This window comes from Monodelphis domestica, chromosome 6 (assembly GCF_027887165.1).
Source record: "Monodelphis domestica isolate mMonDom1 chromosome 6, mMonDom1.pri, whole genome shotgun sequence".
In the NCBI taxonomy this organism is placed as follows: Eukaryota; Metazoa; Chordata; class Mammalia; order Didelphimorphia; family Didelphidae; genus Monodelphis; species Monodelphis domestica.
Window position 1 is genome coordinate 304700354 of NC_077232.1, and position 15899 is coordinate 304716252.

The window sequence follows — 15899 nt, forward strand, 5'->3', positions numbered from 1 at the left end:
CCTAGAAGATTGGCTAATATGACAGCAAAGGAACGTAATGAATGTTGGAGGGGATGTGGCAAAGTTGGGACATTAATTCATTGCTGGTGGCATTATGAATTGATCCAATCATTCTGGAGGGCAATTTGGAACTATGCCCAAAGGGCGATAAAAGACTGCCTGCCCTCTAATCCAGTCATAGCACTGCTGGGTTTGTACCCCAAAGAGATAATAAGGAAAAAGACTTGTACAAGAATATTCATAGCTGCGCTCTTTGTGGTGGCCAAAAATTGGAAAATGAAGGGATGCCCTTCAATTGGGGAATGGTTGAACAAATTGTGGTATAAGGTGGTGATAGAATACTATTATGCTCAAAGGAATAATAAAGTGGAGGAATTCCATGGAGACTGGAACAACCTGCAGGAAGTGATGCAGAGTGAAAGGAGCAGAGCCAGGAGAACATTGTAGTACAATCAAATGTAATGGACTTTTCCATTAGTGTCACTGCAATGTCCCTGAACATCCTGCAGGGATCAAGGAGAAAAAAACACTACCCACAAGCAGAAGACAAACTGTGGGAGTAAAAACACCGAGGAAAAGCAACAACTTGACTACATGGGTGGAGGGGATATGGTTGAGGAAAGACTAAATGTTTACACCCTAATCCAAAAACCAATAACATGGAAATGATTTTGGATCGAGGACACATGTGATACCCAGAGGAATCACACATCGCCAATGGGAGGGATGGTGGGAGGGCGGGGGGAAGGAAAAGAAAATGATCTTTGTTTCTAATGCATGATGTTTGAAAATGGCTAAATAAAATAATGTTTAAAAGGAAAAAAAAACTAAAACTAAAACAAAAAAAAGCTGGTCATGAAATACTTATTATTACCAGGAATGTATTTCACTCAGTAGTGGGTTCAGTTTAATCTGGCCCCATAATTAGTTTTCTAATTTTTCTTTTCCCTGCAGGACCTTTTGATTTTGCAAAACTCTGCTTATGTGCATGTTGTTTTAATGTACTTCTTCATAAAGGAAGTCTTCAGTTAATTCATCTCCATTATCTATTTCAATCTTTCTAATTATATCCTTTTGTAGTTTTCTTTCTATAATTTCTGACAGAGTAATTTTGCAGCTAGAATAAAGCATCCATTCTTTTATGCTGCATGTGTACCTGGGCACTAAGTAAATAAAAACTATAGACTCCAACTAGTCTCCTTCATGGGAACATTTATACACAAACAAATGATAACATGCCGAGTCCTTTGGAATCCTTTTTGGCAACTCTTTTAGCTCTGTATTTGTTGTGTTGGACAAAATAATAACTTCATTTTTACATCTATTTCCAACTGTACATAGTTGAATTGTCTATTATTTTAATTTTTCCAAAGCTTGAAGAGCTTCTCCAACAATAGGGAATGTTACTCCTTGTAGTGTTTGATGCTTAGTGTCCACACCAACATCATTTTGGACCTCATTAATTTTAATTTGCCATAATTCTTCCTCAGCTGCAGTCAATGGAACTGGGGAGGACTGAGATAATCAAATATTTTCTATATCCATTCAATGAAACATCTTCCTGCACTGTCCCAAATAATTCATCTTTAATATGACAACCTCCAAACTCCTTTTTCAGAGTTGCTCTGGTTGCTGCATACAACATTTTTTGATGAACGTGAAAATAGTCTGGTGACCATGCAATGAAGATCCACTCATATCCTTGTGCATTCTGAGAATCTAACCTGTACAATATGTAGCATGGTTGCTTCTCTTCTAAAGTGTTAGAATGAAAATATCATAATCTTTATCCCAAGTTTCTACAGGCTGACTAGAAGATCCAACTACAAGTTGTTCATCCTCAATTGAAATCTTTAGAAGTCTGTATTTCCCTTTTCTTGCTTTGGCAAAGATACCTTTGATTTCATCACTTGCTTGGATGCCAGTCTGGTGGGTCATAGTGGTGAGGTCAGCCCCTGGTGCCTACCCTTTTTTGCTGTCTCCTGGATAACTAGCGGCCTCAGCTGGCATCTCCAGGAAGTAGCCACTCCTCTGTTGTCCAGTGCATCACCGCTGCATGCCACTACCCCACATGGGGAGAAAGCCAACCTTTTTTCATACTATTGATCATGGCTTGTGTCTCCAAATGACCGTTGTTATGATTAGCTTGGCATATGTGAGTGTAAAATGCTTTTGGGAGCATTGGTACTCCCATAGCTGATACCCAAACCCTGTTCTCTTTCCTAGCTCCAAAACTCTGCTTCCATGTCTGAATTTCTGTGTCAGGGTAAGCTTTCTCCAGATCTGTTTCTTCTAATACATATAGACTCATTATGTAAACTGGAGCATTCCTTGCAGCATAGCGTGCAGTAACATCGACTCTACAGTTCACATGGGAAGTGAGATATTGCCCTAATGTATGAGCTCAACAGTGTATCACAGTGGGCTCTTTTGTTTTTTGCAAAGTTGCTAGTAATGATTATAAAATTCTTGCATGAGTTATTTCCTTCCCCACAGATGTTATGAATCCCCTTTCTTTCCAGAGGGCCCCCATGGTGTGGCATATTTTGAATGTGTAGCAAAAGTCAGTATAATTAACCTGCTTGTTTTCAGATAACTCACATGCATGTTTTAAAGCTAATAATTCTGTACCTCAAGCACTTACAGTTCTGAGTAGTGAAGCAAATCATAGAGTTTCAAATTCACTTACTATCACAGCACCTGTGAATCTTATACCATTGTGCATATAAGACAAGCCATTGGTAAACAGAATCATATTGGGATTTTCCAGGGGCTTGTCTGATAATCTTTGGCTAGGCCTTTCTACTAACTGCACTACAGTTGCATAGTAATGTAAAGGCTGACTGGTCATTGGCAGATCACACAAAAGTGTAGCAGTATTTAACACATTGAAATTTTTGAGTTTCATGTTCTCATTCTCCAAAAGAACTATGTCATACTTAGATATTCATTGGTCTGAAAATGCCTGAGTTCTGTATTTAAGTAACAGAGCTTCAACTTCATGTACACAAGTAATAATTAATGGGCATCCTAAAATCAAATCTGAAGATTTTGTAAGGAATAGTGAATTTGCATTCACCCCCATAAACATGGAGCAATTCTGGCTTCAATGGGATCAAATTGGTCACTGTAGTAAGCTGAAGGATGATAATTTGGTCCTAAGGTCTGTGCTAGGACATCTGAAGCTACTCCTTTCCTCTCATGCACAAAGAGTGTAAATGGCTTGGAGTAATCAGGAATACCAAGTGCTAGGGTGGACAAGATTACTTCTTTAAGTTTTGCAGTGACTTGGTGATGTTCTGATCCTAATTTTAGGGGTTCAGCTTCTGTATCTCTAGTTAAAGCTGAAAGTGACTTAGCGATTAACCCATAATTTGGAATCCATTGCCTGCAAAACTCCATGGTTCCTAATGTAGCTCAAAGTTGCCTTTTGGTCTTTGTGGCACTGAGATTCTGTATGTCTGCTATTCTCTTTGGGGAAATGCTTCCAGATCCCTCAGAAAGAAAAAATCCTAAATACTTAACCATTGGGAGATACCATTAAAGTTTTGCTTTTGATATTTTGTGCCCCCTCTTATATAATTCACACAAAAAATATTTACTGTCCCTCAGACACACTTTTGCAGATAGAGATGCTAGCAAAAAGTCATTTAAAAAGTGTATCAGTTTCCTTTCTTTAAATTGGATGGTTTTCAGGTCTTTATTTAAAATTTGGAAGAAGAGATTTGGGCTTTCACAAAACCCTTGGGGCAAGTGAGTTCAGGAATAAGTGTTTCCTTGCTATGTAAAAGCAAATATCTTTTGGGAATCCTTGTGTATAGGTATAGAGAAAAAAGCAGAACATTAATCAGCCACCCTGAAGTATTTAGCAACACTTGGAATGCAGAAAATAATTGTTGCAAGTCTTGGCACCATTGGATGGGATTTTACCACATGATCATTTATTGCTCTTAAATCTTGTATGAATCTATAGCATACCTATCCATTTTAATCTAATTTTTATAGGCAAAATTGGGATGTTGTATTCAGATATGCATGGGACCAAAATGCCTTGTTGTCATAAAGATTTGATTATGGGAGTTATCCCAGCCACAGTCTCTTTATTCAGTGGATATTGAGGTATGCACAGTGCAAGACCTGCTTTGGTAATTACTTTAACAGGGGTTAAAGATTTTAATAACCCAACATCTGTAGAACTGCTAGCCAACACACTCCCTCTGCTGTGTCTAAGAACAAAGCTGGAAACAAACTAAGGGATTCCTTTGGTAATTCTAAAGATAGGTCTCCAGATGGTGTGCACGGGATGGTAGCTCTCAGTTTATATAGCAGATCCATACCCAATAAATTCATTGGTGAATTTGGCATCAGGAAAAAGGAATATTCTATACTAAGAGGTCTGAGGGAAAACATTTTTGTTTCTAGCTTTTTCACTTTGTATTTTTCCCAAAATACCCACAACCTCCATTGAATGCACTAATTTGCACTCCCTGGGGGATGTTTGCAATACTGATTTCAATGCACCAGTGTACAAAAGGCAATTGTGAATCTGGCCTCCCACTTTCAATGATAACATGGGGTTTTGTGCTACTTGGTGGAGAATGTGTGTGTATAGCGGGTGCCAGGACACTTGGATTAGGAAACTGTAACTCTAGTTCCGGTCCCTCATTTTCCATTTCCCCTTCTTCTTCTGCACTATCACTTTGCCAGGACTCAGTATTTTCATTATACCCTTCATTGTTTTCTATTTCATTGCTCACACATTCTATTGCATTATTCTTATATTCCCTTTCACCATTTTCAATTTGCTCTTCTTTAACTATGCTATCCAGATCATACCTTCATAATGCACCATTTTGTGCATCTGGTTTTTACCCATTTCCACTAGCTATCTGAGAGTATTTTGGTTTTGCACCTGTCTTTATGAATTCCTACATTGAGTTTAAATCTGGGGCTTGTTGAGAACTATGGCAGAACCCTGAATTACAGCTGTTGTTATAATTTTGGTTTTGGTACAGGTTGTTGTACCCATTGAATCCATTCTGGAACTGTTTGTTTTGGTAGGAATAGCTTTTTTTTTTTTTTTGGCTTAAACCCATTATAATTGTTGAATGGGCTACATTGGTTTCCCCTGAGAACTATTCCCTGAATCTATATTCTTCCATCATGTGGCCCACTCTATTTCACAGGTAACACATTTGATTTTTTTCTAAATTGCCTAGTGTTAAAGTTATTTTTAGGAGGCTTATAGGATCGTAATGCTGCCACTGCCTTTAATTGTCTTTGCACTTTTGGTTTCAATTCCTTGATTTCCCTATGCAAATTATTAATCACATCAAATTTTTCCTCTGATTGTCTATCCTTTTCACTTTGCCATACATATTTTGCAACTCTCTTAAGTTCTTCTAGCTACATAATGAACCAATCTGGGCAGCTACCCCTAAAGAAATTCCTGACTAGAGGAGAGGCATTTTTAATGAATTGATGGCATATATGGCTGATATTTTCTTCATTTAGGATATCAAATGCAAGACATTTTTCTCCATAGTCTATTACCCTGTCAAGGAAACTTGCAGGAGTTTCTCCTACCTCCTAACCTGCTCGAATTTAGACCATGTCTCTGGGCATTTTGAATTGTCTTTTATGGTCTATAGTATTGCCTTCAGTGCCATGCCTAATACCCTGTAAGTTTCAACAGATGAGTATTCTCATCCTGGGTCAATATGAGGCCAACTGGGAATTGTGGAATTTTTATTGGTTTCATCAATAATTCTTTGTTTTTTTTTTCCTTTTTGTAAGTAATTCTTCCATCAAGATCTCAAAGTCCTCCCAGGAAGGATGAAAGATCCTAATGAACCATTTAAACTCTCTAATGGCCTGCATAGGTTATTCTTCATATTTTGGGACCCTATTCTTTATTGCCTGCAGAAATGCCTCTGATGAGTACTGACATGCCAGATGCCTGCATTGGGTGATACCATAGGGATTTCTTTTAATGGGAACATAGTTTCAGGGTTTGACTCCAGTACCTCATTTTCTAATTCCAATTTAGTAATGCATTAGGATTTTCTGCTTCCTCCAACCTTGCTACTTCCTGCTCTACTATTCCTTGCCATGCTGCTCTTGCTTTAAGTAGTTCTTTGTATTGGGTTTCTACGTTGTCTAATTTCTTAGTCAGGTATTGCAATTTTATCATCATATCATTAGAAATAGTCTTATTCTATCTTGCTTGTACCCTCAGAGGTATCTTTATGAAATATCTTATTTTAATCAATATCTTAATCAATATTCTAATTTCCTCACTACATTATGAGATAGCTAGGTGATGCAGTGAATTGAGCAATGGGCTTGGAATCAGGAATATTCATCTTCTTGGATTCTGTCCTGACCTTCAGACACTTATTACTTGTGTGACTCTGAGCAAATCACTTAAACCTATTGGCCTCAGTTTCTTCATCCGAAAAGGAACTGGAGAAAGAAGTGGCAGAAAAACCCATGGAGAGAAGGACAATGCTGAACAAGAAGTGAGAAGAACAGAGAAAAGGCCAATTTGAATGGATTGTAGGGTTTAGGAGATTCTTTGTTTCTCCTTATTTACATGGGTTCCTAACTTTGGGTCCTTCCACTTTCTCCCTTTTGGGTGGACAGAGGTAATACATGCATATGAAATGGATGTAATATCACAGCAAACCTGTTAAAGGAAGAGATCAAAACTATATTTGAAGGGCAGCTAGGTGGCTCAATGGATAGAGCACCAGGTCTGGGGGTGAGAGATCCTGATCTTATATGCTTCCTAGCTATAGGACCCTGGGCAAATCCCTTACCCCCAATTCTCCAGCCCTAATCACTCTTCTGCCTTGGAACCAATTCATAGTATTAATTCTAAGATAGAAGGTAAGAGTTTAAAAAAATTACTATGAAATTATGCTTTTTAATTGATGCAGATTTTATTGTTTTCTCCTATCCTTTGGATAATCAGAAATGTGTTCCTTATTCCTGTGCTTCCTTATATCCCTGTGAAAACATGAGGTACATCTGCCATGATGAATAGGTATAGCTAACTTTAAAGAGTATCTCCCACATCCTAGTAAAATACACCCTGTGTGATCATATGTTTACAGGATATTTCTTGAGAAGAGGGTTGACTAGACTTGATCAGAATATAGTAGAAAGAGTCCTGACATGAGAGTCAGAAGGCCTGGATTTGAATCTCCTCTCTGCTTATTGTGGGAAGTTAATAATATTTAACAAGCATAAAACACTTTAGGGTTTACCAAGTTCTTTAAATCTCATTTTAGTCTCAAAACAATTCCCAGAAGTATGTGCTATTTTTTAATCCCTGTTTTATAGATAAGGCTATAGACAGAGGTTAAGTGTCTTGTCCAGAATAAGTGTCTGAAACACATTTGAACTGTGATATGGAAATCACTTTAAAAGACTGAGATATATTAATTTAAGGTTGCCAAGGAATTCAGCTATGTAATTCCTAAATGAAAACTCAAGTCTGCAGTCAACCTTTTATGGAGTTTTTAATTACAAACAGGAGGAAGAAAAGCATTAGAGGGAAAGAGAGAGAGGGGGGGAAAGGAGGAGAAGGGAATAGTGCTTAAATACCCACTCTGCTTAGGCTGGGCCAAAGGCCCAAGGCCTTGGATAGCTGGGGCAAAGAAAAGAGATAAGTCCCTATCACTCACATGACCAAAATGGAGAAATAGTCTGAGGGCCTCCACTCCAAGCACCAGGCTCCAATAACCCCCCTCATCCACACAGGAAGTCCCCAGAACTCCTCAGCTGTCCTCTACCTCACTTCCTGTCTCTCACCTGTGCCAATGGTGGCTCTAGCTTAACCCAGGACCGCCCAGAGGTCTGTCCCCTTTGCACATGTCTATTGAAGGCCATATTCTCAAATAATTAAATCTTGAGCTTTGCTGCAGCCCTTCCTAAATCCTGTTACCCTGAGTAGGGTGGAGATTGTAGTTTCCAAGACCTGATTCTGTCATTCCAAGTATCTCTATTGTTATTGATCAGGAAATAGCCAAATCCCATCCTCTAAAGAATGGTTTGAACAGGGTTGAGTAGTTTTGAAATTCACAGAACTCAGGGCTTTCTGACTGTAATTCCTATGCTTCATCTGCTGCACCACCTAACTAACTAGGAATTTTGTAGCTGGTGAAAATGTGGAGGGACATATCATGCAAGGGCGGAGACCCTGGGGAGGCTGATTGGACAAGTAGGGGGCCCAGATACCTCAAGAAAGTGCACACATTAAATGTACCATTTAGAAACCTCTTATTTTAATTATACATTTTGTTCAGAAGGTACAAAGCTCAATTGTTTCTATGGTTCCAAAAGACTCTAAATGCTGTCAACACTTTAACTTTTGGCAGCCTAAGGGAAAGCCCTCAACATTCTGCCCAATTTATTGCTTAGAGGAAGTTACTTTTATTTTGTAAAGGCATCTCAGAAACAGCACTGAAAATCTAAAGTCAATAAACATTTATAATATAATTCATCATTCATTTCATTCCCAGATTATATCTGTGGTCTGAGGACCAATCTTGCAAAATACATAAACAAATGCATCACTGCAAAACTGTCTACTAGCTGATAAACTCTTTGTCTTGACAGAAGGGTTGTCACATAGTTTAACAGCTGTTTCCTTGATGACACAAGAAATCAAAATCTGCCATTGCTTCAACCCTAGAGTGGAAGGCTTAAGGGTTTTTTTTTTTTTAATTTCCTGTAATCTCAATAAAAGAAATATGTTACTCACTGAAATCTTAAGTACCTCATGATTTTGTTAAAGGGACTTTTATAGCCCTCTCCCCAAAAGTGACCTTTGTTTCTATTTCCTGGTGAAGATAAATCAACTACTCAAATTACATTTCTCTTAATTAAAGAAGCAGCATTTTTTTAAAAAATTGACTAAAAATGATAAAAGGGCAGCTAGGTGGCACAATGGAAAGGAGTCAGGAAGAATACTTTCCTGGTTCAGATTTGACCTCAGATAATACATGACCCTGGGCATATCATTCAATCCTATTTGCCTCAGTTTCCTCATCTGTAAAATGAGGAGGAGAAAGAGAAGCCATTCCAGCTTCTTTGCCAATAAAACCACAAATGAAGTCATGAAGAGTGGGATATACCTGAAAAATTACAGAACATAAATGACTTTTGCCTTTACTAGTATAGGGAATTCTTCATATAAAATTCCACCCCACCTATAAAAATTATTAAAATGAAATCAAAAAAGTAAATTTCCATTTATAGTCCATTAGAAAAAGCTAATGAGAGGAAGCAGATTTAAGATAACGACGTAGAGGCAGCAAAAGTTCATACCTCTGAAAACCCTTATTTACCAATTACAAACTAAATGCTCCTAGGGGACTGAAAATCAAACTTAACAATAAGACAGAGCCAAGGAACCCTCCTGCTTGGTTCAATTCAAAAGGTACCCCCCCAAAAAAAGCCAGAATTTGAGAACACTTGGGTTTAAGGGGAAGTCAGAAGGAAGGTTCCGGGAAACCTCCCCCACCTAGAACTCTAAGTCTCCTGTGGCAAAGGGACTCTCTGAGTGGGCAAAGGCACTGGTCTGGAGGGAGTACCTTGTGGGAAAGGCTCTGCCAGGCTCAGAGCATGAAACATAGGTGGTGGGGAAGGAGATGGAGAGGGAACTCAGAGCAGGCAGCCTGGTAACAGGAGCAGAGATCCTCCATATTACTCCCGCCTTCCAGGAGGTTTTGGCCTCAGGGCACATCCAGCCCAACCCAACTGGACTTAATCCCATCAAAAGTCTTCAGAAGTAAAGGAAACTCAACACCACTCCCCCATAGACTGCTAGACTTGAATCCAATCAAAGACTCCAGAGGACAGAGAAGCTCAAGCTCTAACACTCCTCCCCCACAGACTGCACTAAGGGATCTCCTGACAAAGCTACAAGAGGGGAAACTGACAGAAAAACACCAAATGAAAAAAAATATAAGAGGGCCAAGAGCACAGACAACTGCAGGGACTAAAGAAGGGGTAAATATGAGCAAACAACAGAAAAAGAAAAAAAATAACAATCAACAGCTTCTATGCAGGCAATGAATAAAGAGCAAACTGAAAGGAGGAGGGAAAATCAAGCAACGAAACAGAAAACCCAGTGAATTGGATACAGGCTTTGGAAGAACTCAAAATACAATTCAAAACATAATTAAGAGAGGCCAAAGACAATTGGGGAAAAAACTTAAAACTAAGATAAGTCATCTGGAAACAGAAAATAGTACCTTGAAAGCCAAAATCAACCAGCTTGAAAATGAGGCAAAGGAGATGAAAGATGAGGAAAAGAAGATGAAAGATGAGGCAAAGAAGATGAGAGATGAAGTAAAGAGAATGAAACATGACCTCCAAAGAAAATCAGACCAGAAAAAAGATGACCAAAAAGCCAAGGATGAAATCCAGACTTTGAGAACCAGAATACAGCAACTAGAATCAAGTGACTACACAAGGCAGCAGAACACTACAAAACAAAATCAAAAGAATGAAAAAACTGAGAAAAATATGAAACATCTCATTCACAAAACAGAAGATTTAAAAAATCATTCCAGGAGAGACAACTTAAGAATCATTGGTCTACCAGAAGACCATGACAAAAGAAAAATCCTGGACATCATACTACAGGAAATTATCCAAGAAAACTGAGCTGATATTCTAAAACAAGAGGGAAAAGTGGAGATTGAAAGAACCCACAGATTGCTTCCTGTACTTAATTCCCAACTGACAACACCCAGGAATGTTATAGACAAATTCAAGAACTATCAGACAAAAGAAAAAAATATTACCAGCTGCCAAGAAGAATTCATTCAGATACCTTGGAACCACAATGAGGATAACAAAAGATTTGACTGTATCTACACTGAAGGACTGAAAGGCATGGAATATTATATTCCAGAAAGCAAGGGAACTAGGTCTACAACCAAGAATCAACTACAAAGCAAAATTGACTATATTCTTACAGGGGAAAGTATGGTCATTCAACAAAATAGAAGAATTCTAAGAATTTATAAAGAAAAGAGCAGACCTGAACAGAAAATTTGATGCCCAAGCAAAGAACTCAAGAGAACCATCAAAAGGTAATTTAAAAAGAGGGGTAAAATAAAAAAACAACAACAAAAACAACTTTTTTAAAGAGACACAATAAATTAAAATGATATGTATCCCTATAAGAAAAGAAGACTTTGGTAACTCTTAATAATTGTTATTATCACCTGGGCAACTAGAAGAATTATACTTAGAGGGAAAAATGAAAAACTATATAGGATGAAATGACAAGACATAAATATGTATATAGATATATGTATGCATAAATACATATACATGAGTGTATATATATGTATATATATATACAACTAGAGCTAAAAAGGAGGTTTATACTAAAAGAAATGGGAAAAAAACAAAAGGGGGTTAGTTTATATGTCACAAAGAAGCACATGGCAGGAGGGAGGAGAATGTCAATACACTAGAAGGGTAAAGGGGTTTGACATAGGAAATACTCAACTCTTACATGCATTGAAATTGACCCAAAGACGGAAGAACAATCCAATCCATTTGGGAAGAGAATAGATTTGCACCTTATAGGGAAGTAGAAAGGCAACAAATGGACTGATGAGGAGGGAAGCAGTACAAGACATGGAGAGGGTGGAAAAGTAGTTTAAAAGGACTATAAAGAATATAAGGGGGGAATAAGAAGGGAGGGAGGGAGAAAGGGAAACAAAATAAGGGTGGAAACTAGGACACTGATTAAAAACAAACAAAGGCAGGACTAGGAGTAGAAATCAAAATGCTGGAAAACACACAGCTGGTAATCATAACTCTGAATGTGAATGGAATGAACACACCCATAAAATACAAGTGAATAGCAGAGTGGATTAGAATCCAGAACCCTACCATATGCTGTCTACAAGAAACACACATGAGGAAGGTAGATACGCATTGGGTTAAAGTAAGAGAATGGAGCCAAATCTATTGGGCATCAACTGATAAAAAGAAGGCAGGAATCATAATCATGATATCTAATAAAGCCAAAGTAAAAATAAATCTCGTTAAAAGAGATAGGGAAGGTAATTATATCCTGATAAAATGCAGTATAGACAATGAGGAAATATCAGTACTCAACATGTATGCACCAAATGGTGTAGCATCCAAATTTCTAAAGGAGAAATTAGTGGAGATCAAGGATAAAATAGATAGAAAAAATATAAGAATGGGAGATCTGAACCTTCCTCTATCTAAACTGGATAAATCAAACCAAATAAAAAATGAATGAGAAAGAGGCAAGAGAAGTGAATGAAATCTTAGAAAAATTAGAGTTAGTAGATATGTGGAGAAAAATAAATGGGGACAAAAAGTAATAAATCTTTTTTCAGCAGCACATGGTACATTCACAAAAACTGACCATGTATTTTAGGCCATAAAAATCATTGAAAACAAGTTCAAAAGAGCAGAAATAATAAATACAACCTTCTCAGAGCACAATGCAATGAAAATAATAATTAGTAAGGGTACATGGAGAGGCAAATAAAAAATTAATTGGGGAGTTCCTATCAAGATGGAGGCATAGAGAGAGCTAAAGTTCAGATCTCCAGAAACCCCTTCCTTACCAATCTCAAACTGTATGCTCCTAGGACACCGAAATTCAAAACAAACAACAGGATAGATCCAGGGAACCCTCCTCCTGGACCTGGATCAAAAGGTATGGCCCCCCAAAAGCCAGAACCCAAGATCACTTGGATCTAAGGGATAGGCAGAAGGAAGGTCCCAGGACCCATCACCCCCCCAACCCAGAGCACTGAGTCTGAGGCAGCAGTAGTAACCTAAGAGCCAGCAAAAGGGTCCCAGAGCCGGCTATTCTGAAGGCCTCACCCTGAAAACAATCTGAGACAGTCACGGGGGTACCCAGAAAGCAGGGAAACAGAGAGAGGCAGAGGTGAGCCTGTAGCCACCTGGCTGGATCCTTCCATCTCAGTCTCAGGGAAGGTCCCTGCTTTAAGACCCACTCAATCCAACCCAGGGGAAGTTAATCCTATCAGGAGCCCTCAGAGCTCTGGGAAACCTTGGCCCCTCCCCCCCTCAGGGTGCAGGGTCTTCTGAGACAACAGTAACTCTCAGGGCCGGCTATTCAGAAGGCCACATTCTTAAAACAACCTGAGCCAGTCACGGGGGCACCCAGATAGCCGGGAAACAGAGAGAGACAGAGGGGAGCCTGTAGCCCCCTGGCAAGATCCTTCTGTCCCAGTCTCAGGGAAGGTCCCTGCTTTAAGACACACTCAATTCAACCCAACTGAAGTTCATCCTACCAGGAGCCCTGGGAGCTCTGGGAAGCCTCGGCCCCTCCCCCCTCAGAGTGCAGGCCTCTGTGGTCCACAAAGGCTCTGAGATACCTTAGGGACAGTGCAAAGCCAGGCTCAGAGCGTGGGAGGAAGGCAACGAAGAAGCATCGGGAGGGAACTGAGAGCAGTAACACCCACGAACAGACAATTTGCCTAGGGCTAAAGTCTCTGAACACCAGACAGAGATAAGAAAAGCTAGACCTCCCCACTCAGATAGAGATGGAAAACAGCACAGAAAAGCCTCAACACTCCAAGAAAAACAAGAAGAAGGGGGCGACTTTGGACACATTTTCTGGAGCAAAAGTACAAAGTACAGAGATGATAGAAGAGGAAACACAAGCAAATGCTCCGAAACCCTCCAAAGGAAACGGAAACTCTCCACAAAGCCATGAAGAAAAAAAAGTGGGAAATAATGCAAAAGAAATTCACGCATCTACAAAACCAGTTTGACCAAACTGAAAAGGAAAATCAGGCTTTAAAAGTCTGAATCAGGCAACTGGAAAAAATGAGTAAGAATTAATAAAGCAAAATCAAAAGACCAAGAAATTAGAAGAGAACATAAAATATCTCACCGACAGTCATAGACTTAGAAAATAGAGGGAGATGAGGCAATTTAAGAATAATTGGACTACCAGAAAAGCCATAAATAAACAGCAAACTCGACATCGTAATATAAGAGATAATCAAAGAAAATTACCCAGAGATTCTAGAACAAGGGGGCAATAACACCACTGAAAGAGCTCACAGAACACCCTCTACACTAAATCCCCAAAAGACAACTCTCAGGAATGTAATTGCCAAATTCCAAAGCTTTCAAGCAAAAGAAAAAATCTTACAAGAAGCCAGAAAAAGACAATTTAGATATAAAGGAATGCCAATCAGGGTCACATAAGACCTTACAAATTCCACACTGAATGACCGTAAGGCATGGAACATGGTTTTCAGAAAGGCAAGAGAGTTGGGCCTTCAACCTAGAATCAGCTACCCATCAAAAACTGACTATATACTTCCAAGGGAAAGTATGGGCATTCAACAAAATAGAAGATTTCCAAGTTTTTGCAAATAAAATACCAGAGCTCTGTGGAAAGTTCGATATTGAAAAACAAAGAGCATGGAATATGTGGGGAAAAGGTAATGTGTAAACAGGGGCAAAAGAAAGAACAAATAGAATAATCTTTCTCACACAAAGATTCACATGGGAAGGAGAGGGGAAGAAAACTCCTATAAGAAGGAGAGGAAGAAAGTTGTTACTTAAACCTTACTCTCAGGGATATCAGCTCTGAGAGGGAAGAACATCCAGATCCATTGGAATCTTGATCTTACCCAACAAGGGTAGGGAGAAGGGAAAACCAAGGGGGATGGGGGGGGGGAGGGAACATAAAAAAGGGAGGAAAGAAGAGGGGTTGGGGGAGGGAACAAAAATGGAGGGGCTAGAAAGGGAAATATATCAAGGGAGGGGAGAAAGGGGACTGATTTAAAATAAATCACTGGATTAAAAAGTTAGAGCTAAAGAAGAAAGGTTAGAATCAGGGAAGGATATCAAAATGCCAGGGAGTCCACAAGTGACAATCATAACTTTGAACGTGAATGGGATAAACTCACCCATAAAACGTAGATGAATAGCAGAATGGATTAGAATCCAAAACCCTATCATATGTTGTCTCCAAGAAACACACATGAGGTGGGTAGACACCCATAAGGTCAGAATTAAAGGATGGAGTAAGACCTTCTGGGCCTCAACTGACAGAAAGAAGGCAGGAGATGCAATCATGATATATGATAAAGCCAAAGCAAAAATAGACCTGATTAAAAGGGATAGGTTGGTGATGGAATACAATTGTGCAAAAAGGAATAATAAAGTGGAGGAATTCCATGGAGACTAAACATCCTCCAGGAAGTGATGCAGAGTGAGAGGAGCAGAACCAGGAGAACATTGTACACAGAGACTAATACTCTGTGGTATAATCGAATGTAATGGACTTCTCCATTAGTGGCGGTGTAATGTCCCTGAACAATATGAAGGGATCTAGGAGAAAAAACACTATCCATAAGCAGAGGGCAAACTCTGGGAGAAGAAACACTGAGGAAAAGCAACTGCCCGACTACAGAGGTTGAGGGGAGATGACAGAGGAGAGACTCTAAACAAACACTCTAATGCAAATGCTAACAACATGGCAATGGGTTCAAATCAAGAACACATGTGATACCCAGTGGAATCATGCATTGGCTATGAGGGGTGGGGGGGGGGAGGAAAAGAAAATGATCTTTGTCTTTAATGAATAATGCTTGGAAATTATCAAATAAAATATTATTTAAAAATTAATTGGAAATTAACCAATATGATTCTCCAAAACTGGTTAAAGAATATATCATAGAAACAATTAATAATTTCACTGATGAAAATGAAAATGATGAGACAATCTTTCAAAACCTATGGGATGCAGCCAAAGCAATAATCAGGGGGGGAATTTATATCCTTGAGTTCATATATTAACAAACTAGAGAGGGCAAAGATCAATGAAAAATTCCATT

General features: G+C 38.9%; 1 pseudogene; it reads right to left on the reverse strand.

Moving 5' to 3' along the window:
• Positions 1–886: 886 nt before the first annotated feature.
• On the reverse strand, positions 887–1938 carry LOC130455258 (twinfilin-1-like; annotated as a pseudogene).
• Between the last annotated feature and the right edge of the window lie 13961 nt (positions 1939–15899).